General features: G+C 46.0%; 1 protein-coding gene and 1 pseudogene across 2 annotated transcripts in view; both read left to right on the forward strand.

The window, feature by feature from the left end:
• The window catches only part of LPIN2 (lipin 2), a 791,695-nt gene that overhangs the window by 689,291 nt on the left and 79,195 nt on the right, over window positions 1-23,209 (forward strand). The gene's annotated exons all lie outside the window — the stretch shown is intronic.
• On the forward strand, window positions 10,001-19,322 carry LOC147723990 (uncharacterized; annotated as a pseudogene).

A 23,209-nucleotide genomic window follows, 5' to 3' on the forward strand; every position in this document is an offset into this window, starting at 1 on the left:
GCTACACTGTTCGATTCACTGGCGCTGGGTGTTGCCGTTGGACACTTCTTGTGTTGCGAGATGTCCCGCTGCAGGCCTCGCCTCGTGGTTTGCGTGCGCCCCGTCTAGTAGATCCACCCCGAGCAGGGACGGTCTTCGCAGCCTTTGACTGGGGTCCCCTGGATAGGGCCGCCCCAGTCGCAGTCCCAAGATGGCGGAGGGTCCGTTCCAGACCGGCTTTTTCCCGCCTATAGGTAGGCTTTCCCCTTTAGTGCACAGGATCTGCCCTCAGGGCTGTTGATGTCTCTAGGCTGTTTGTAGGTCTTAAGTCTACCCAGTAGGCCTCTGCGTGGCTCCTCAGTGTATCTACGTCCCCCGGGGGTGTGCACAGTTCAGCCTCCGATCAGTGTTTATGTTTGCGCCCCCTCTGGCCTTCGGACAAGTGTATGCGAGGGGGTCGCCGCCGCTGTACTCGGGCAGCCCTTTGGGGGGGGGGGGGGGGGGGGGGTTCCGCCGCCGCGCGGTGCGCTCCTGGCCGTGGCGGTCCGCACCCCCGTCCGCCCACCACTCCCGTCCCGCGTAGGCTGTGTGCCGATGTCCGTGTGTGCTCTGCAGGGCGGTACCTCTGTATGGAGTCCCAGGTGGCGAGTGGGCTCAGTCGGGCGGATGCCGGGATTCGTCCGCTTGTTCAGGCCGGCTTGGTCGCACTTCCGCCGGGACCCGCGCTGCACGCGAGGTCGGTGCTCGCTCCTCGCCGGTAGGCCCAGGGATGGACGTGAAGGATCGGACAGGCTCCGGTCTTCGGATTCCGTCGAAAGTCGGACCGGTGACACCGCTTCGTGCCCGGACCCGATCGCCGCCGCTTCAGGTGTGCAAGGTAGCGGATTAGTGTATCGGATCTATAATAAGGCCTCAGTGCCCTCAGGAGCTCTAACGCTACGCTGCCGCCATGTTCGGCCGCTAGTCATGCCCCCCTGCAGATCCATTTTTAAAGATTAAAACATCTATGGTTGAATAGTTGTATGCATTTTAATTGTGTGCCTTTTTCAATACAAATTCAACATTGGTCAATATTTCAAAACCTTGTTTACCGTGAGAAGTAAAAAAGGGGACAAGTTATGTCCTAACTTAATAGATCAGTACCAGTATTAAAATGCAAAATGATGCAATTAAAAGTTCAGGTTAATTGGAGCATCAGTAATCTTATATATATTTTTTAGTTTTCTCTTTGTGCTCTGCACTATTCTACTTTCCTTTGTAATTCGTTTGTTTCTTTCTTTTAATTTGGTGCACATTTTTGGCACCTTTTGACCAGACATCCGTCTACTTGTTATCAAGCCATTACTGGCTCCAGCTTATTTTCTTTGTTCGGTCTTTAAATCTGTGTGTCTCTTGTAAATCATGTTAGTTACATTTGTAGATCTTTCTTTTCTCCGTGTCAGCTTCTTCTACACAGACCTTTTTTCGTCCAACTATTGAAAGTTTTCCTCAAAATATTGTACATTAATTGCCTTGTATTTTTGTTTACTTTCATTTACATCCTTAATTTTACATTCTCAATGGTTTTTCTAAATTGACTAGAGCTTTTTGGCTTAAGCAATCTATTTTAACAAAATATGTGCAAGAAAACTAAACGATGGCTGTGCATTAGATATGTGGGTGGTGCACCATTTTGCTTAATAGTTCGGCACATTTTTTTCTATTGGATTGCATTGTTATAGTATTCATATGTTGTCACCAAACTCTCCTTTAACTAAGACTTTGCTTTTTAGGCTGACTTGCAGAAGTGTAGCTGAGGATGGAAACCAGCTTTGACACCTGCTTGCTTGGGGTAGCCTCCAGTAGTGTGTCTCTCCACTGCAAGGAATAAAGGGGATTGATCCTTTCAATGGAAAAGTCTGATAGCATAGAAGGGGGAAACATCCTTTACAACGCAACTTTTACAACGCCGTGCCTTTACGACGCAACTTTTACAACGCAAACCATTACAACGCATTGCGCTGGGGGGCGCTCTAGGATAGGGAATAAGTTTAATTTACTATCCAACACCTTCCCTAGTGTCCACGGGGACTGGAGTTGGAATAGTAAATTAAACTATTCACTATCCAGCACCCCAAAGCGCTATGCGTTGTAAAGGTTTGCGATGTAAAAACCGTGTTGTAAAGGCATGCGTGATAAAAGCACGCGTTGTAACGTCATACATCCCATAGAAGGTAGTCCAATGATGTGAGACAAAGCTGTGTCAGAACAGAAGGGATGACTGCTCCACAATCAAAGACTAGGTTGTTTTGCCTGAAACAGGGACTGATTTTTCTAGGACCCAGCACAGTGATTTTTCTTAGTCTGTGCTTCATCCTTTAAAACCCTTTATAGCATTTAAGAGGGTAAATGCTGCAGAGCAAGTTCTGGATAGCTGCATAAAAAGGTACCAGTTTTGAATGGAAATACAGGTCCCTTTACCGGAATGCTGCAATTAATGTGTCAAAAGCCTTAAACTGTAATACTTTCAAGACTGGGTATATGTGCTTTGTTTAATTCTTTTCATTGGTCGGTGGGAGCTTTCACAAAGAACGATGTAAGTTGTTACCGGAGTCAGTCTAGAGAAGATCAGTGATCCTACTATTTCTATTTCTACTACACGGCTAGAATTAATTTGAAGGAATAGCTTCCATTGTGTTGTATTGCATTGTAAGTTGACCCATCACACTCTTAAACAGCACTGCTAGCATAGGAAAGACCATACTTTTAGTGTAGTGTGACACCCACATTCTGCTTATTATGGGGTGGTGGCTACAGTTCATAGGAAGCATTATTCCAAATAAGTGCCTTTCCAAAAACCTCAGCCCATTTTGAGGTTAATATTTTCTCACAGTTTTCTGTGACATAGTCATTAACCAGAACAAGGAAGAAGAATCCTGCTTGGATGCAGGACAGTTGGATATAGGTTGGTAGCTGACTGGTGCCTTTGTGATTAGGTGGTGCTTTTTCCAGTCGTGCATATTTTAGCTCTTTTTGTCAAGCAACACATGAGTGAGATGTGGAACAGTGCCTTTGTTCACTGTGAGCATTACAATGAATACTTTCACTCACACTATTATGTAGGGTTCCATAGGTATGATTGAGGTTTTGATGTTAATTGATGTTTGCAATACTTCAGTTGAGCTCAAATTTTTTTCCGATAAAATGGGATGCAAGCAGTGCAGATGGTAATGTTTTGGGAAGCATTTATGTTTCAGGACTGTGACTTCATCTTTTGCGGTCCTTTGCTCTTTTGCTCTCTTTTTTTTTACAAGAATATGTTTACTGTTTCTGGCATAAGGTAGTCCAAAATCTTTCAAAGTGTTGTCATTTGTGCTGCTGGGGCATCTGGTATTTCTTAGTCAGCTGTTTCTTAAAAGGGTCTTGAACAGATTGCTCAACGGATTTCCTCATTGATTGTTATCTATAACTGTATTTGAAATTTTGTCCATTTTGTCTCCTTGAACCCTTTTCAGATTTGCACCATATTTTCTCTGGATTGCAGCCAACTCTATCTTTACTGTTCAGCTCCGCAGTAAACCTTTGTTTTTAAGACTTTCTTACAGATTTTTCTGTTTTTTTTTCTTTCTAATCCTGTTTGGGTGTGTTCACATTTAGTATAGCCAAGATGTTTTCGCTCAATGTGTTCAAGAGTGAATTTGTTCAGCCTGAGACTTTCTGAAACCATTTCATTCTAGCAATATATATTTGTAATACTTACTTGTGGTGTGATTTTTTCAGAAGAGTTAAGTGTTGGGACATAGGAAATTCAAGGCAGTCTTCTTTGAACAGTGGTACTTAAAGCTGTATGGATCTTTTAAGGGTGTTTGGGTCTCAGTAGACGTGAAATATATTCTATCAATCAATGTATACCAGATGTTTTGATGGATACTTCTGACTTAAGAATCCTCATTTGAGAATATCCCTAGATGCCAGACTGGATCCGGAAACTGAAAAGGCCGTGCCTCTGCTCACCAGTAGGTGGCAACGTGTCACTCAACACAGACTTCGGTTCACTCTGGAACTGACAAACTGAGCTGTATATAAGGACCACCTAAGCTCACTAGCGTCTGCACCTCTCAATCCATGCCTTCAAATGCAGATCCAGAGCTCCGCTCCTTTTCTTCATACCTTGAAGAGATTCTTTTTCTCAATGATTTTTCTCTTAAGTTCTTCCATTGTGCAAGGGAACATGTCACGCTCTAAGACCAGTGGATTTTAACCCTCTAGGGAATATTGTAAACAAATGACTGTGAAAGATCCCCATGAGATGTGCATCTGGTGTTTGGTTTCGGCAGACAACTCCAAGGCCTGCGATGACTATACCAAGCTGAATCTGAAACCCATCTGAGAACACAAAGCAAGGCTCAATGTGGCAAAACATCATGTAGGTCCCACTCTAGGTTGAAGTCAAGAGTGCGGACAAGCTCTCAAAGTCGTTGCTGTGGGAGATCATCTTCACGGAACGCTGCCCCTTCTTGCCACTATTGTTCTCCAGAGAAGACGTAAGGGTGTCACTGTGTCTCCAGTTCGTGGTCCCATTCCACTGAGGTGTTGATTCCAAACATGCTCCTTTTGAACCCTGTGTTTCCAGGTTCATTGACGGCATGTCAAGAGATCAAAGCCTTTAGAGTGGGCAATCTCCACATCTTCAGCATGCTTCCAACTGTCTCCAGTTGTGGTACCACTGGCTGATCAGTCCCCAGCATTTTGTGTGTCCCTTTTACCTGTTGCTGGTTCCGCATCAGCTTCGTTTCAGACTTATGGTCTGGTGTCAAAATTAGGGCTGGCCGTAGTTTGCGAAGTAGCGCTTCGCGAAGCTACGCAAAGCTACGCGACGTGCACTTCGCACTGTGCGAGCTACGCCTGGCACTAAGCGAAATGCGTAGAAGCATGTTCGCACTGTGCAAGATGCCGTTTTCAATGATTGCACAGTGCGAACAAGCATCCGGCACTGTGCAATCATTGAAAAAGGCATCTTGCACAGTGCAAGCTGTAGTTTTCTGCCACTCGAGGAGATTTTTACTCGAGCAGCAGCTTTCTCAACGCGGACTGGTAGTTTCTCATCGCAAGCGGTCGCGAGCATACGCGACCACTCGCAATGAGAAACCAGACCTCCCCGCGTTGAGAATCTCGCAGGGAGGTTTATTTTCCACCCTCGCGATCGGCAACTTGATGTTGCTGATCCCGAATGAGGAAAAAGTCTTGCCAGGATGTCATTTTGCTTGCTCGCGGTCACCAACTTGACGTTGAGGACCGCGAGCAAGCAAAGAATGTCTGCTGCACTACGCTACGCGTGTTTGCACTGTGCTACGTGCAGTTCTCGTAGTGCGAAGTTGCGCAAACTTCGCAAACTTCGCAAACTACGAGAGCGTAGTGTAGCGCTTCGCACAGGCCTAGTCAAAATCTAAGCCAGATCCAAGGACGTTGACGCCAGTACTGACGATAGACCGAGGTTGCACCACAGTGTTGATTTGGTCCATTCAGTAATCACTCAGGACTCCGACACCATACCATTACTGTGCAGTTGCACACAGACACTGCACCAACTTTTTGCCTCAGACTCCTACCAGAGTTAAATGACAATGGTGAGAAAAAAGAGTGGTGATTGGATGAGTTTGCTCCAACCTATGTTGATAATAATTGGTACATAATCCTACAAGATGCAAGTGGATTGGATGCCTCACTTGACACTAAGTTGGTTTTCCCTTTTGGACCAACATGCTTCAATCATTAGGTGAGCTGCTGAAGTCTTTGAACTCTACCTCTCTATTATGGAGGTAAAAACTAATGTTCTTACTAATGTCATTCAGCCTAGACTGGCCCCATTTGCGCATAACATCATATGATTACTTTGGATATATTCTGGTGGGCAATGGTTCAATATCTCAACCATCTCATATTTAAGAGCGAATGGGCCCATCTACACCTGCCATCCTTGCTCCATTTTCAGGTAGCAACAGTACATTATTAGCCTAGCCAATCAAATCTAATCCAAGAGCCCGACATTTTCTCGTACTTGGTCTGGCTGCCTCGGATTTGCTAAACCTCATGTTTTAGTAGGTCACATATATCCATCCCTCTCTGCCACTTGGGAATTGATATTATATTCTTATTTAACCATTAGCTAGCTAGATCTCTTTTTGCTATTAACCGCATGCGCGCTAGCGAATTCCGCTCCTGCGCTGAGATTTCCTAAAACGCATGTTACGTGACGAGCTGGGCTCGTCATCAGCGTGCGAGGAGGCTACGCCATGACGAGCCCAGCTCGTCATCAGCGTGGAAGGGGTTAAACAGCCTAGACTAGACCTATCTGTGTCGGTGTATATTGACCATATAATTTCTTGTCTGCCATTTCTAAGACTGCAGCTTGTGGATTAAGTGTGATTGTCATGGTAAGCACCCGAGTGAGTATCGCCTGAATATGAACCCAGTAAATATTAATGCATGCACAAGCCCACAATACATGATAAAAATAAATTCCACAGATCAGCACTGGATCGATCCCGTGCATTGTGCATGTGGATGTTTCTTAATTTTGTGTAGGCATAGCAGTGTAGAATATCTGTTTAGGTCTTTCAACTGTCATGCACAGGCATGCCATAATGGCAAATCTCCAGGGGCCATTATTGCCTTAATCCATTCACATGATTTTTTTAGGGGATCAACATCACCCTCCCAAAGTACTCTAAGGGACTCCATTTAATCAGAGGTATTAATTACCATGCACAAAATATATGTATTATATACCTTTCCCTCTAGGGGTTCAGTGGTAACCTTTGCCTTCAAAGGGTTGTATTCAGGGCGGTGCATTTCAGTTTCTGCCATACACATTGAGAACCTGTTGTAAATGTAGAAACCTAAAAAAATGTTTTTGTGCAAATTACATTAATGAATACATTTATTTAAAAAAAAGTTAAGTTGTGAATCATCTCACATGTCCATGCGAACCATTGCACGTTAACTCCCAAGGCAGCAAGAACTGCCTCTGTGGGGGATGACAATTCAGGGGTCTTAGTCCCATATAGAAGATTCAATATGCCAACACTCTTGCAGTCGGAAAATTTGCATAGTGAAAAGAAACTTATGAAGATTAATCATTTTAAGAAAGGCAACCTGTCCATTCTCCAGTATTGAGGTGTCTTTCATAGATTCACATACCTGAATCATTCCCCGTCGTCGGATTGGGAGTCCCACAGTACATAAAAAAGCAATAATATGCCATAATAACATAGAAAAACTTGGTAGTAACCAACCAGGAAGTAAAGTAGCACAAGCTACAAGAGAAAAAACTTCCACACTCATGACTATCCTAGTAATTTTGTAAGCCCCAAACTGCAGCCAATCAGGCGTCAGCACCCACCAGAAGGTTCTCCTCGGAGGCTCAGGCTCTCAGATTTTCTACCGCACGTCGTGTGAAGGGAGTTTCCCTGAGCTCTGCTCAGTACTTCTCTATTTTCCTTCTGGAATCTAGTTTTGAAGATGTCTTCATCTAAGAAATCTTTGTTTAGGCCTTGTGACTCTTGTGGTAAGCTCCGGCTTTTTAAAGAAGATCTCCAGAAGAAGTGCATTTATTGCCTGTACCCTGATCATCAAGTGAAGGACTGCAAGATATGTAGGACCTTCCCTCAGAAGACCCTCAGGGACAGAGAGGGCCGCCTGCTTTTGTGGCTGCAAAAGCTCAAGGATCAAGATTATCCTGCTTCTGAGGTAGGCAGTATTGCCTCTGGATCTATAACAGCTTCTAGGAAGAGAGCTGCTGAAGTGGTGTTGTCTTCTCCTGGGGCCAAGATTGTAAAGACGCAACAATCTTCTAAGGAGTCTGAGAGGCCTTCCACTTCTAAAGCTACTCCCCCAACTAAGGCCAATCTTGGCCCATTCACACCCCAGAGAAGGACAACGAAAAAATTACCTCAAAGATGACTTCTGAGAAGACTTTACCTCAGAAACAGACCCTGTCGTTGATGAAGGCACCTTCGTCGACGAAGACATCGTCGTCGACGAAGACACCATCGTCGACGAAACCTTCCTCGTCGGCGAAGACAACTCAATTGTCGACGACGACCTCTTCATCGTCGGGAGCCAAACCTCCGTCGACAAGCCCGTCGTTGGGGCCTCCGTCTACACCGCAACTATCTACATGTACCACCATGCAGGTTTGGTCACCGTCTACGGCTTTTACGTCCACTCCAAATCCATCCTTGCTTCAGAGACGCGGTTCTGTCATAGAACCTTAGTCTCCTCTACGCCTGTCGCCTCAAACAGTACCACTTCAGGTCCCTGACAAGATACTGGACTCTGAAGATAGTGACAAGGACTCTGATATGGAAGAAAGGTTTGGGACAGCTACAAGTCCTTCTGAATTGAACATCAAATAACAAGAGGACGATCAAGATGACCACCATTCGCCTGAGCTTGTGACATCACCGGTTACAAATGTCCCCTCAGCTCATATGCCAGTAGCATTGCCAACAAATCTTCAGCACATGCTAAATGATTATTGCAGGCATTTTCCACCGTCTGAGTCAGCGGACTCTGTGCCTCCTACACCTGTGGTGCAAACTCCCATATCTAATTTAAGACCTCCAAGGTCTCCCCCACCTGTAGCGTCCCATCAGCCTGTAGAACAAGATTCTTCTGAGGCAGAAGAGAGAGAAGAAGGGGAAGTCGATGACGGATCCATGATGTCGGAATGGGACGATTATCAAGTCAAAACACCTTCTCCTTCGCCTCCGGCTACTGCTGATTCACCTTCAGTGGACGTGGGAAGATTCCATCTTCTAATGGAAAGGGCTACAAAACGCTTTCATATTGACATGGAATCTACACAACAAGAATGCTTCCTTTATGATTTCAAGGATCAGCCAAGGAGGCAAGTTAAGTCTATACCTATTATCGATTTCATTTGGAAAGAAGGTATTAAAGTCATGTCTACTCCTGCATCTATTCTTCCAGTACTGCCGAGTATAGATAAAAAATATAAGGCTCCTGAAAAGTCCCCAGCTTGCCTTATAGGACACCCAAAATTGGATTAGGTGATCATACAGGCTGCACAGAAGCGGTCCAGAAATCCTTCCTCTCCAATCGCAGCCCCACCGGATAGATACGGCAGGCGTCTGGATGCCATTGGTAAATGTGTGTCAACAATGGCAGCAACCACAGTCCGGGCTGCCAACTCATTAGCCATTCTGAACAGATATGACCGGCAAATGTTGTCTGACATCTTGCCATATGTCAACATGCTTCCAGAGCCCTCCAAGTCAGAGGCGCTGAAAATCCTGCAGGAAGGTGAAAGGATCTCGGCGAAAATGATTGACTCTGCAGTTGATGTAGCTTCAACTGGATTCAGGCAGTTGGCAGGAGCTGCTCTCTTGCGCAGGCAAGGCAGGCTAAGAGCGACTTTGTTCCGCCAGGAGGTTCAAGCTAAGGTGTTAGTCATGCCTTACGACGGGGAGTTTTTGTTTGGTCTGCATATAGAGTAAGCCCTGCAGACAATCAAAAAGGACACGGAGACAGCTAGATCCCTGGGCACCATACAATTTTGAAAGCCGCCTTTCGAGGTGCGAGAGGACGTGGATCGTCCTCTACTAGAGGAGGTTATAGTCAGCAGTCCTCCTATAGGCAAGGGAATCAACATTACCAAAGCCAGCGTTACCTGTCCTACGGCCAACGCAACACTAATTATTCCCAAAACAAAAGAAAGCCTGCCTGCCGCAGTCTCACATAAAAATTGGAGGAAAAATCTCAAATTTCTACTCAAAATGGTCCTCAATAACATCGGACAGGTGGGTCCTGGACATTGTGGCCAAGGGCCATGCCCTCTAATTCGAAAAGTTTCCTCCAAACGTTCCCCCAAGGGGCCCACCTCCAGCTCATCTCAAAGAGTTGTAATCCGAGATCAATTTGATGTTAAAAAAAAAGGAGCAATCGAAAAGGTTCCTCAGGCTCAAAGAGGAGCAGGATTCTACTCCAGATTCTTTCTGATAAAGAAAAAGTCTGGAGAATGGCGTCCCATTCTGGATCTCCGTGCCCTAAACAAGTATTTGAAAAAGCTGACGTTCTGGATGCTGTCACTCCAAGAAATACTGCAACTTCTTTCGGCGGGAGAATACATGGCCACCTTGGATCTCCAAGATGCATATTTCCACATCCCCATTTTAATTCGTCACAGGAAATTCCTACGATTCAGAGTGGCTGGCAGGGATTATCAGTTCAAGGTCCTTCCCTTTGGGCTACGCTCGGCACCCAGGGTGTTTACGAAGTTCCTGGCCCCAGTAGCAGCACACCTCCGGCTGGAGGGAATACAAATATTTCCCTACTTAGACGACTGCCTTATCAAGGCGAGTTCTTATGCAAACACAGACAACCATATCCAGCGGTGTCTGTCTCTCTTCCAGTCACTGGGTGTTTCCATCAATTTCAACAAGTCACAACTAGAACCATCCAAAAGACAAGCTTTCTTGGGAGCAACCTTGGACACACAGCTGGTCCAAGCTTTCGTATCGGACGAGAGGCAAGAAAGAATACAGGACATGGCTCGGAGTTTACTCTCAAGAAAGTCAGTTTCAGTCCGACAATTCAAGTCTTTTCTGGGGATGGTCTCTTCTTGCATTCCGTCTCAGGATGAGGCCTCTTCAAGAAGAACTCAGCTGCAATAGCTGCAGGTCTCCGACTCATTCGAGGAACGCATCCGGATCACCCCTCGCATCCGAGGTGCTCTTCTCTGGTGGATACAGAGAAAGAATTTACAACAGGGTTGCGCGTTCCTCCAAGACGCACCAAACTTTACAATCACCACGGACGCATCCCTCGAAGGTTGGGGAGCACAACTTCAAGGGTTGACGATCAGCGGGAAATGGAGTCCTCAACAGAAACTCTGGCACCTCAATCTGTTGGAACTGAGAGCCATCTTCCTAGCCCTCACGTCCTTTCGCGCAATCGTTCAAGGGGCCACAGTATTGTTTCTCTCGGTCAATACTACAAGCATGCACTATTTGAACAAACAGGGAGGAACAAGATCGGCTCTTCTGTCTCAGGAAGCCCAAGAAATATGGGCATGGGCAATACGACACAGAATCAATCTTCTGGCGGTCCATGTACTGGGAACAGCAAACGTTCTTGCGGACACTCTCAGCAGGACAACGGTGTCCACCCACGAATGGGAACTTCACCAACCAACGGTGGATCGGATTTTTCAACAGTGGGGTCGTCCAGTTCTAGACCTTTTTGCAACCAAAGAGAACAGCAAATGCCGGTTCTTTGCAAGCTGGCACCCCCACAAAGACTCTCAGGGGAATGTGTTTTCGATCAACTGGTATCAAATATATGCTTACGCCTTTCCTCCGATACCGTTGGTTCCAAGGGTTCTTCGGAAGATGAAGAAACAATCGTGTCGCCTGATTACCACCCGGACCCGACATCTCTAAAATTAGCGCCTTGGTGCCTTAGTACCTGGAATTCGCCCACCTGAATATCACTGCAGATTGCAAAGAGGTGCTAGCCAAAGCAAGAGCACCTTCTACAATAAAAACATACAGACTTAAATGGAAGAGATTCTGTATCTGGTGTCACTCAGCTGGAATTCATCCTTTTCTAGCCAAGCCAGAGCAGATATTACCTTTTTTCTTACATCTGGCAAAATCGGGTTTATCTCACGCAACTCTAAAGGTTTTCCTAGCAGCCATTTCAAGGTACCGCCAGGATGGGTCCACTTCACTTTATTCTTCAAGAATAATACAATTCTTCAAAGGACTTTTCAGAATGTTCCCTCCTATACGTCGTCCACCACCATCGTGGCATCTCAATGTAGTGTTAGCGCAGCTCATGCGCCATCCTTTTGAACCAATTCACAGAGTGGATTTGAAATTTCTTACATGGAAGGTATCACTTTTGTTGGCTTTGACTTCATCTAGAAGAGTCAGTGATGTCCAGGCTTTCACGGTCCATCCACCTTTCCTGCAGTTCACGTCCGATTCAGTAGTGCTCCGCACAAACCCAAAATTCATGCCTAAAGTGCCTTCGTACTTTCACCTGAATGAGTCAGTCATCTTAAGGACATTCTTTCCTAACCAACAATCCCCTGCGGAAAGGGCATTGCATACACTAGACATCAGGAGGTGTTTAAAGTTTTATTTACAAAGGACTTCTACAATACGCAAATCTGATCAATTATTTGTTGCCTATGGAAAAATTTGTCAAGGTCATGCAGTGTCTAAACAAGCCAGATGGATCTCTGCAGCTATTGACTTTTGCCATACACAAGCAGCAAGACCTTTGCAGGCAGCACCGAGGGCTCACTCTACGAGAGCCATGTCTTCCTCGACTGCTCTTTTCGCTGGAGTTCCTCTTCAGCACATCTGCAGAGCGGCAACCTGGGCCAGCAGGCATACTTTCACCAAACACTATTGTTTGGATGCAGCCAGCGAGACTGATGCTTCAGTGGGTCAAGCAGTTCCGCGTAATCTTTTCAAATAAGGTGAGCCTCTGTTTCCTTCCTCCTTTTACTGCTTTTCAGACGCTTGTTCATGCTTATTAATATGTACATGCTTATGTAACTGCATTTTTTCATGCTTTTAGAAATGTGATATTTCTATTATATGGTCATGTGCTTTTCATATATACAGGCTTATGCTACAAATAGCGTCTTCCAAGCACGGATATATACTGCTATCTACTCTGATTCAGGCATGTGAATCTATGAAAGACACCCCAATACTGGAGAAGAACAATAGTTACTTACCTGTAATCTGTGGTTCTCCAGTATTGGTGTCTTTCATAGATTCACATGCAACCGCCCACCTCCCCGCAGAGGCTCATAGGTTACTTTGGTTTGCAACATATCTCCTGTGCGAGAAAATCTGAGAGCCTGAACCTCTGAGGAGAACCTTCTGGTGGGTGCTGACGCCTGATTGGCTGCAGTTTGGGCTGTACAAAATGACTAGGATAGTCATGAGTGTGGAAGTTTTTTCTCCTGTAGCTTGTGCTACTTTACTTCCTGGTGGGTTACTACCAAGTTTTTCTATGTTGTTATGGCATATTATTGGTTTTTTATGTACCTTGGGACTCCCACTCCTACGACGGGGAATGATTCAGGCATGTGAATCTATGAAAGACACCAATACTGGAGAACCACAGATTACAGGTAAGTAACTATTGTTCTTTCTTCAGATAGGAAAGGCACTCCATGTGTCAGTATCTCTGCGATATCGGATTAGTAGTAGATTCAAACTGAATTCCTAATGGGTCACTGGTTCAAATTTAACATGCACCCCCAAATATATCAATGGTCCCAGTTGTATTTCAACTTGCAAGAGGTTTGGGGGTCAGTGATATCCCCTCTAAACACTACCAGAACAGCTTTCTCCCAATTGACTCGAAGACCAGAAGTCATCCCATATACCTAAATAAATTATTAATCTTTCCCCGGTCCACGATGGACATTTAGGGGTACAACAGCGAACCATCTTTATATAACAAAACACAATCTTCTGTGTCACACTCCCACTGAAATCACTGTATCAGGGTGTCTCCTCTGATCCATACCGAAAGAGGTTCTATGATAAACGTGAATCTCGGTCAGGTGCCCTCCTCGATGGGGAAAAAGGTTTGATCATTGACCATTAACATTTGTCTGGGTCTACATCTGTGCATATGGGAGAGGTACCCAGTTAATACATTTGGGGTAAAAGTTCACTATGCCCAGTACCTGCAAAGAAATCACCAGTCAACTGAATACAATGCCATGTGTATATTGACAAGGATAGAGGCTCAGGGATCCTCAAAGTCCTCAATTTTAGTTAAACTCAATTGTATGTGCTGAAGGCAGTGCCTTATACCCCTGCCTGACATAAAGCCATTTTGGTCCTTTTGTACTAGCATATGGATCACTTTGGCCAGTTCTGCCTCAATGTTAAATAATGAAATATGACTTTACGGGGTACAAATTCAGCACACTTCCCTGGTTTCAGTAGAGGGAGCACTACGGAGATCAAACAGTAGCAAGTTAGCCTGTAAGGGCTCATTGAACGTGTTTAATACCTTTTTTTAAAGGAGCAAGATCTGTTTAAAAAAAAAAGAAAACTCCAATGGTAGCCCAGAATCTTACCTGTCTGCATAGAGCCCAACTCCTCTCAACACTTCACAGGTTAGTGGTGCTTCAAGGTCCACTCTGTCCGCCGTGGACAAGTGGGGAATCTTCAACCACATCATTAGAGGACTATTTAGTTCTTCCTGGGAGGACACCTGCCTTGCTTACAGCCGTCTATTAAAATCTCCAAATGGGTCAGTTATGGCAAAAGTGCTAGTCACATAACTACCCACATAGTTTGGAGGTGTGCAACTGTATTTGCTATTCTGCTACAATTTGCGAGCCAATATAGTAGCTTCTTACATTTTTCACCCATATTAACTATGCCCCTGTGATGCCAGCCATAATAAATAGACCTTTTTAATGGGTGTATCTGAAAGAGACACGTTAGTGATAGATTCCTTACCTTAGAATATCCCCAGGCGTCAGACTGCATCCGGAAACTTTTGCGTAGCAGTACCCTTGCGCGTCGGTAGGCGTCGTCTGCAGCTCCGCGTCCGTCGTCGGCATCGTGGGCGCCGTGATGACGTCAAGGGAGTACTTAGACACCGCAGAAACGCAGAGCTATGCCAAAAACCAACACTGGTGCCTTGAAATTAGGGCCCTGAAAGGGGATGACCTTAACCCTAGATATCGGTTCGCAGAACGGGGAGGATGGGTGGGTCGGTAAGGAATCTATCACTAACTAATGTCTCTTACAGATATATCGTTACACAAGTAGTAACTTGTGCATCTGAAAGAGACACGTTAGTGATAGGTTCCTTACCTTAGAATAGATACCCCAGCAATACCAACCCCGGTGGTGGGTCTGCGAACCAATAATCACACCAGAAAGTCCTGGAGGACGGAACAGCCAAAGAAGCCATCCCTCCGGACTGGACTGTCCAGGCAATAGTGTCTTGCAAACGTGTGCCTCGAGGCCCACGTAGCCGCCTGGCAAATGTCCTGCAAGGGCACACCTCGGCCCAAGGCAGTTGTAGTCGATGTGGCTCGAGTGGAATGAGCCCTCAGCCCAACAGGGGGTTCCTTCTTTGCCAAGGAGTAACACGCCTGGATACACAAGATGATCCACCGCGAGATGGTCCGCTTGTGTACCGCTTTCCCTTTCTTAGCGCCCACGTACCCAACAAAGAGTTGGTCATTCACCCGGAACTGGCGTGTGCGGTCCAGATAGAATGAGAGCGCACGTTTTGGGTCCAGACGGTGGAGCCTCTCTTCCTCTCTCGAGGGATGCGGAGGCGGAAAAAAGGTGGGCAAGGTGATGGATTGCCCAATGTGGAAGGCCGTGACTACCTTGGGTAGGAAAGAGGGCCTTGTCCGTAACACAACCTTGTCTGGATGGACTGAAAGGAAAGGAGGTTTACAGGATAGAGCCTGGAGCTCACTCACTCTCCTGGCAGAGGTGATGGCTACCAGGAAGGCAGTCTTCAAAGTAAGAAGGCGAATGGGACAGTTGTGTAGTGGCTCGAAGGGAGCACACATCAGAAATGTAAGAACTAAGTTCAAGTCCCACTGAGGCATCACAAAGGGAACAGGTGGAAATGTGTGTGTGATGCCTTTGAGGAATCGATTTACAATAGGGTACTTGAACAAAGATGGCTGATCAGGCAGCCTTAAAAAGGCTGAAAGGGCAGAAAGATAGCCCTTGATAGTGCCCAGAGCAGAGCCCTGCTGGGCAAGAGAAAGAAGGAAGAGAAGAACCTCAGAAAGAGGGGCAGAGAACGGATCCACAGCCTTTGCTGTGCACCATGCCACAAATCTGTTCCACCTGCAGGCGTATACCGACTTTGTGGAAGGACGCCTGGCTGCCAGAATGATGTTACAGACTTCAGGAGGCAAGTCAAATGGCCTCAACTGTCGCCTCTCAATCTCCAAGCATGGAGGTGGAGACTGGACAGGTTCGGGTGGAGGACCGTCCCCTGCTGCTGCGACAGAAGGTCCTCCTGAAGAGGCAGACGAATCGGTGGATCGACTGACATACTGAGTAGCTCGGGATACCAGTACCTTCGTGCCCAGTCCGAAGCCACAAGGATGACTCTTGCCCGGTCGCGCCTGATCTTCTTCAGCACTCTGGGCAGAAGTGGTATAGGCGGAAAGGCGTACAACAGACCGCAACTCCACTCGCGACGAAAAGCGTCTCCGAGCGAGTGCCGCCTTGGAAATTCCAATGCGCAGAACTGATGCCATTGCGCGTTCTCTTCGGTGGTGAATAGATCTAACCAAGGCTCTCCCCACTGCAGAAAGAGACCTTGCACCACGTCCGAATTCAGACGCTGTTCGTGATCCATCATGCACCGGCGGCTGAGTTTGTCAGCCCTGGCGTTCAGAGAACCTGCCAGGTGTTGAACCACCAGAGTCACGCCCTGATGTTCCAGCCATTGCCAGAGGCGCAGAGCCTCCTGGCATAGGGTCCACGACCCCACCCCACCCCGCCCTGTTTGTTGCAGTACCACATGGCGGTGGTGTTGTCCGTGAACACCTGCACTACACTCCCCCGGACAGAGGGGAGGAATGCCTTCAGTGCAAGACGAATCGCCCGCAGCTCCAAAAGGTTGATATGGAGCCGGGACTCCGCCGGAGACCAGAGGCCTCTGATCTCCGCCTCTCCCATGTGGCCTCCCCAGCCCTGGAGGGAAGCGTCCGTCACAACTACGTGCTCCGGTTGGGGAAGGGAGAGGGATCTGCTGCTGACCCAATTGCGGTCCGTGAGCCACCACTACAGCTGTCTCGCAGTGCCCTCCGAGATCAGGACATGGTCGGACAGGTTGCCCTGATGCTGGGCCCACTGAAACTTCAGGTCCCACTGCAGAGCCCGCATCCACCAATGGGCGTGATGCACCAGAAGGATGCAGGAAGCCATGAGCCCCAGAAGCCGCAGCGTCAACCTGACCGAAACCCGGGATAAAGGCTGGAAGATTGGAATCAGAGCCTGTTTATCCCGAACCCGCTGTTCGGGTGGGTAAACCCGAAACTGCGCCGAGTCGAGAACCGCTCCGATGAAAAGGAGCTTCTGAGAGGGGCACAGGTGTGACTTCGGCACATTGATGGAGAACCCCATCTGGTGCAAGAGGTCTGCCATCGTCTGGAGGTGGCTGACGACTGTCTGGGGCGAGCCCGCCTTCAACAACCAGTCGTCGAGGTAAGGGAAGACTGAAATCCCTAACCTGCGCAGATGAGCTGCGACCACCGCCTTCACCTTCGTGAACACCCGTGGGGCGCTGGTAAGGCCGAAGGGGAGCACGGTAAACTGAAAGTGCTCGTGGCCTACCGTGAACCGGAGGTAACGCCGGGGGTCCGGCACGACGGGGATGTGGAAATAAGCGTCTAAGGTAAGGAATGTATCACTAACGTGTCTCTTTCAGATGCACACGTTACTACTTGTGTAACGATATATCTGTAAGAGACATTAGTTAGTGATAGATTCCTTACCGACTGGACAAGCCACAATACATCAAACAAAAAGAGTTGCCACTGGGGTTTTTTACCGGACTACAAGCATGGCTGCATATTAATGGACTACAATATCCAGAAAGCCACGGCGAGGCCCATGGGGGCGGGGCTTGTTTCATTAATAAATCAGTGTCCTGAGACTCGTTTGCTGTTTCCTTGCATCATTGAGTGTGGAGCCTGCCAGTGAACAAGAGTGCTCAGTTGCTTGAAACGCGTATGGCTTTAAGGGCTGCTATTCAGGAAGTGTGAGTGACCTGTTGGGAGTGCAGCCGCCTGGGGCATCAGTGTGCTCACCCCCTCATGTGAGATGGCTTCACTGTGGCAACTCTTTTTGTTTGATGTATTGCGGCTTGTCCAGCCGCGAAGCCGTCCCGCCGCCAGGAGAGGCGGATCCCAAGGCCCGCAAACGCGAACCTGTTGGAATGAGGGGGACCGGAGCCTCAGGTACATATTGGTCTGTACCCTAGCAAGTCTACACAGCGCTTTCACCTATTTTAGGAATGATTATGAACTTTGACTCAAATGGGCTTTTTATCAAGAGTGAAATATGCAAACACCCACTGGGGTTTTTTACGGGACTACAAGCATGGCTGCATATTAATGGACTACAATATCCAGAAAGCCACGGCGACGCCCATGGGGGCGGGGATTGATTCATTAATAAATCAGTGTCCTGAGACACGTTTTCTGTTTCCTTGCATCATTGAGTGTGGAGCCTGCCAGTGAACAAGAGCGCTAAGTCGCTTGAAACACGTATGGCTTTAAGGGCTGCTATTCACGAAGTGCGAGTGACCTGTTGGGAGTGCAGCTGCCTGGGGCATCAGTGTGCTCACCCCCTCATGTGAGATGGCTTCACTGTGGCAACTCTTTTTGTTTGATAGATATATATATATAGATATATATGTGTGTATTTGTATATATTTATATGTATATATATATGTATATATATATATATATGTATATGTATATATATATATATATATATATATATATATATATATATATATATATATATATATATATATATATATATATGTGTGTCCAGCCCGTCTACACCAGTGCTTAGCTGCACAGAAAGGCACACAGACCAGGAATCAGCACGCTCAGGCGAGGTAAGGTATCCTAATATATATATATATCAATTATTATTTTTTTTTTAAATACCAGACCTTCAAAACGTTTTTGGATTGCTGTATGGCTCTAACACAGTGGAGATCACGGAAACTCAAATAGTAGAACACTTGGGCGCAAGATCTGACCAGAGAATGGGAAGCGGCCTAAAACGAAAATCTAGATTTTGCCCCACACTATCACCACGGAATAAAATTGATTTTTTCTCGGAAGCAATCATAGAGGATATTGAAAAAAATCCCTAACCCACGAAATACAAACAGAAGAGAAAATCTCACGAAAGAAGAAAGAAATGCAATAAAATCGCTAAGAGAAGATGTCAATCTTCTAATCAAACCTGCAGATAAAGGGGGCAACATAGTCCTGATGGACACTCAGACTATGTCAAGGAGGCAATGCGCCAACTGAATGAGCCAAAGAACTATTGCAAATTGGAAAGTAATCCTGTTCATAAAATGACACTCAGCTAAATGGGTACTTACAGGATTGGCGCAACAAGGGACTACTAAACGAGGACGAATTCAAGTTCCTATCAAAAGATTTTCCAGTGATTCCAACTATCTACTTCCTGCCCAAAATTCATAAAACACTAATTGATCCCCCGGGCAGGCCAATTGTGTCATTATGTGATAGCCTCTATGAAAATGATTACCAATAAGATGACATCTACCTAGCACCAATTGCGAAAAATATGAGCTCTTACATCAAAGACACGGGTGATTTTTTTAAGAATATTGAATGAAATCACGTGGATCGAAGAATATTTGCTGGCAACAATTGACATAGTGTCTTTGTACACATCAATCAAACATGAAATTGGCTTGAAAGCCTGCAGCGACTTCCTCAAACAACGGAATGGAAAAGAACTCCAACATACATGTATGCTTATGGACATGATTGAGCTTTGCCTCACCAATAATGTCTTTTTATTCAATCACCAGCTGTACAAACAAGAATGCGGTACTGCAATGGGCATCTCTTTTTCGCCAAACTACGCGAACATTGCTATGGGCTTGTGGGAGAAGACAATTGAGTGGGATCCAATCAACCAAACGGACCTTGATAAAATTATTCTATGGGTCCGATACATAGAAGATTTGTTTTTAATCTGGAACTGAACACTGCAAGACTTTAATCTCTATTTTTTCAAACTCTGCCAGAATGAAGTGGGTTTGGAATTCAAATGCTCCACGAGCAAAAAAGAAAAAGATTTTTTGGATTTGAAAATCTTTATTGAAAATAAAAGAATCCACTCTTCTTTATTTTGTAAGAAAACATCCACTAAGCGTATACTACACAGTACCAGTTTCCACCCACAACCACTAATTACGAGCATACCCTATGGCGAGTTTATTCGCATGAAGCGAAATTGTTCAAAGGAATCCGATGCGGAAGAAAAATTAGAAGAAACGGTGACCAGATTAAAAGCAAGAGGCTATAACGAAAGAAGTCTTGAGAAAAGCAAAAAACGAGTTGCAAATAAATCAAGATTGGAAATTCTAAACTCCAAAGCAAAAAATCAGAAAAACACAAAATCCACCTTGGCTCATAACTACATACAACAAAGAAAGTGGCATCATTGCCACGAAGATCAGAAAATACTGGCATCTCATCTCTGGGGATCGGATATTGGAAACATGCTAGGAGATGGCCCAATGATTAGTTATAGGAAAACAGAATCATTACGGGATCAATTGGTCAAACCCACTTTGAAGAAAGAAATCCAAAAGAAAAAACGAAGTGGTTAACTAATCAACAAAAAGGCTTCAGAAAATGTAAAATATGTAAAGCCTGTAAAATTGGACTAAACAAAAATAGCTTTGAAGAACCAAATGGTAAGATCACGACAATAGAAGGGAAAATAAACTGTACATCTCCACATGTGGATTATATCATCGAATGCAAATGCAAGATATCGGAAGCACAACATGTATGTTGAAAAAGAGAATACTGGGGCACATAAGAGCTGTAAAGAACAAATATATGTCTTATGCAACTGCTAAACATATGGCATCTTGTCAAAACAGCAATTGGAAAGCGATGTCGTACTATGGAATCTCCATGATAAAACCAAATGAAAGAGGAGGCGATAGACGAAAAAAACTGAGACAAACAGTCACACCTCATTATCAGATTAAAAACTTAGGTGCCAAGAGGAATGAACAATGACGAGGAGCTTTATGTACATCTGGAGTGATAAATAAACAGCAGCAGCAACAAAATAAATCATGAAAAGAAAAGAACATTAGAAATGGTAAACCAAACATAGACTTCCTGGTGATACGATGGGGTACTATACCTCAATCAATTAAGGAACAGAGTGAACCACAGAACCAGAGGATTGTAAAGGACAAACTAAATGAAAATATACATGAGATTATATGGAGAAATTGGTTGTTAAAATAGCGCGCCACAATAACCAGCATGCATTGTAAGAATTGAAAGCATAAAAAAATCACTATGAATGCTGCCATTTGCATCAGAAACTGGGTACTACACCCTAGTAATAGTGCAAAAGTGAACTTTAACATCCATGTAAAAGACACACCTGAAATAATTAAATGTCTGTCAAAATTGTAAATAAAATGTATATATGTAACTAAACTACATATCCCATAATGCCCCTCAAAGGCAAAATGAGATATAAGTAAACATAGATGATTACTTACTTACCGTGAACAAAGCCGAGGTTAGGCTGAAACGTGTTGTTTCGACTTCTTGCTAATAAATCAAGCTAAATATCACCCAAGTCTGGAGTGTCGCGTCCTTGGTGTAAAATTGTTTTCTGGGCCATAATCCGGCCCCTACGCAGAGCACCAGTAGCTGAGCGCAGGAAGGTCTGGATGGTCACATTTTGTACTATATATATATATATCTCTCTGAGCTACCGATTCCTAGCAGATTACGAATGGCAGCTACACCCAGAGATGCCTCAGGGTGTCTTCTAGCAATTGGGAGAGCCCTAAATCGATCTCTTTCCAACTGCACAGAACGGCCAACGTCAACACTTTTGGATGTTATCCTTCTGAAGAAGGCACTCTCGTGGATATGCATTTCACCTAGTATGCCCTGGGTTCCTGCCAACCAGGTACCCAGGGCCTGTGTTCCTTCCCTAAAACTGTGTTGAAACCTAAAACCAACTGGCATCTCTGGCTACAGGTCAGCCCCTGGTAAATGGTACCCTAGGTACCCAGGGCACTGTGCCCAGAGAAGACCCCTAAGGGCTGCAGCACTTGTTGTGGCCCCCTTAGGGGCCCTGCACCCCAACACCCACACACACACACACACACACACACACACACACTGCCTTTTCAGGCTGAGTGTCTTGGTGCAGAACTAAGAGAGTCGTCATGGCACACATCCCTGTGTGCCATGCCCACAAACACACTGCCCTGGCATACATTAGTCACCCCTCTAGCTGGGTGCACTAGGCCAGTGGTGTGGGCACAAGTGCATGAGCCCTGGGGCCCCTACAGTAACCAGGGCAGTGATGCCATTTAGAGGATATGGTGCTGGGAGGTTGTCATTATGAACTCCACAGCACCATAATGGCTACACTGAAGACTGAGAAGTTTGGTATCAAACTCCTCAGCACTATAAACCCACACTGATGCCAGTGTGGGATTTAATGTAAAATGCACTACAGAGGGCATCTTAGAGATGCCCCCTGAAACCTACCCAACTACCAGTGTCCTGACTGCGTGGCTCCCGAGGCTGCCTACACCAGACATGTTTCTGGACCCCTGGATCGAGAGCTTGCCGCTCTCGGGGGCTTGAAACAATGCACATTCTGGGATGAAGTGCCAAGTCTCCTCCCCCAGGATGGGCAGGGAAAGCTTCAGATGCATGCCGCCTTTTGCGAGCTTCCCCAGGCCAATTGCTGTACTCAGCAACTGGCCCCCACTGGTTCTGACCCCCACTCTGGCTGGAAGACAGGCGGGAAACCCTAAGTGAGGAAAGAGGGTGTGCCAGCATCTGCCAACTCCACCCCTCAGGTGGGAGAGGCGAGGTGAAGCACAACTCCGGGCTCCGGCCATCTTGAGGAGGGGGAGCCCTGCCCAATCAGAGATGGACTTCTGCCCCCCCTCCCACAGGAGAGGAGCATGATAGAGAGTGTACTCACCCCAGGACAGGGACCCATTGGTCCCTGCCCTTACCCTACCTGTAACACCCCTAAATTTAGTATTTAGGGGCACCCTGAACCTTCCTTCCTCAGATCTCGATACCGAAACAAGCAAAAAGATCAGGAAACCAGAAGACCTGCTGTGCAGCTGCTAAGAAGAGGACAACACCAACTGACTTGGCCCCAGCCCTACCGGCCTGTTGATCCTTAAACCTGCTCCTGCTAAACTCCGGCGCCTTCAGTGGTCAGCGACCTCAAAAACCCCGGAGGATCTGACTGCCTTGAGACTCTATATCAAAAAATGAGAGGTACCCCTTAACGCTGTCAAGGGAAATGAGGTTTCAAAGCCTAAACTAAATGGGTCCCCTTGAACAAGCAACACCTTTATGGCACATAAATTTGTCAATCATGGAATGACAACT

The sequence above is a fragment of the Lissotriton vulgaris genome, chromosome 4_1 (assembly GCF_964263255.1).
Source record: "Lissotriton vulgaris chromosome 4_1, aLisVul1.2, whole genome shotgun sequence".
NCBI lineage: Eukaryota > Metazoa > Chordata > Amphibia > Caudata > Salamandridae > Lissotriton > Lissotriton vulgaris.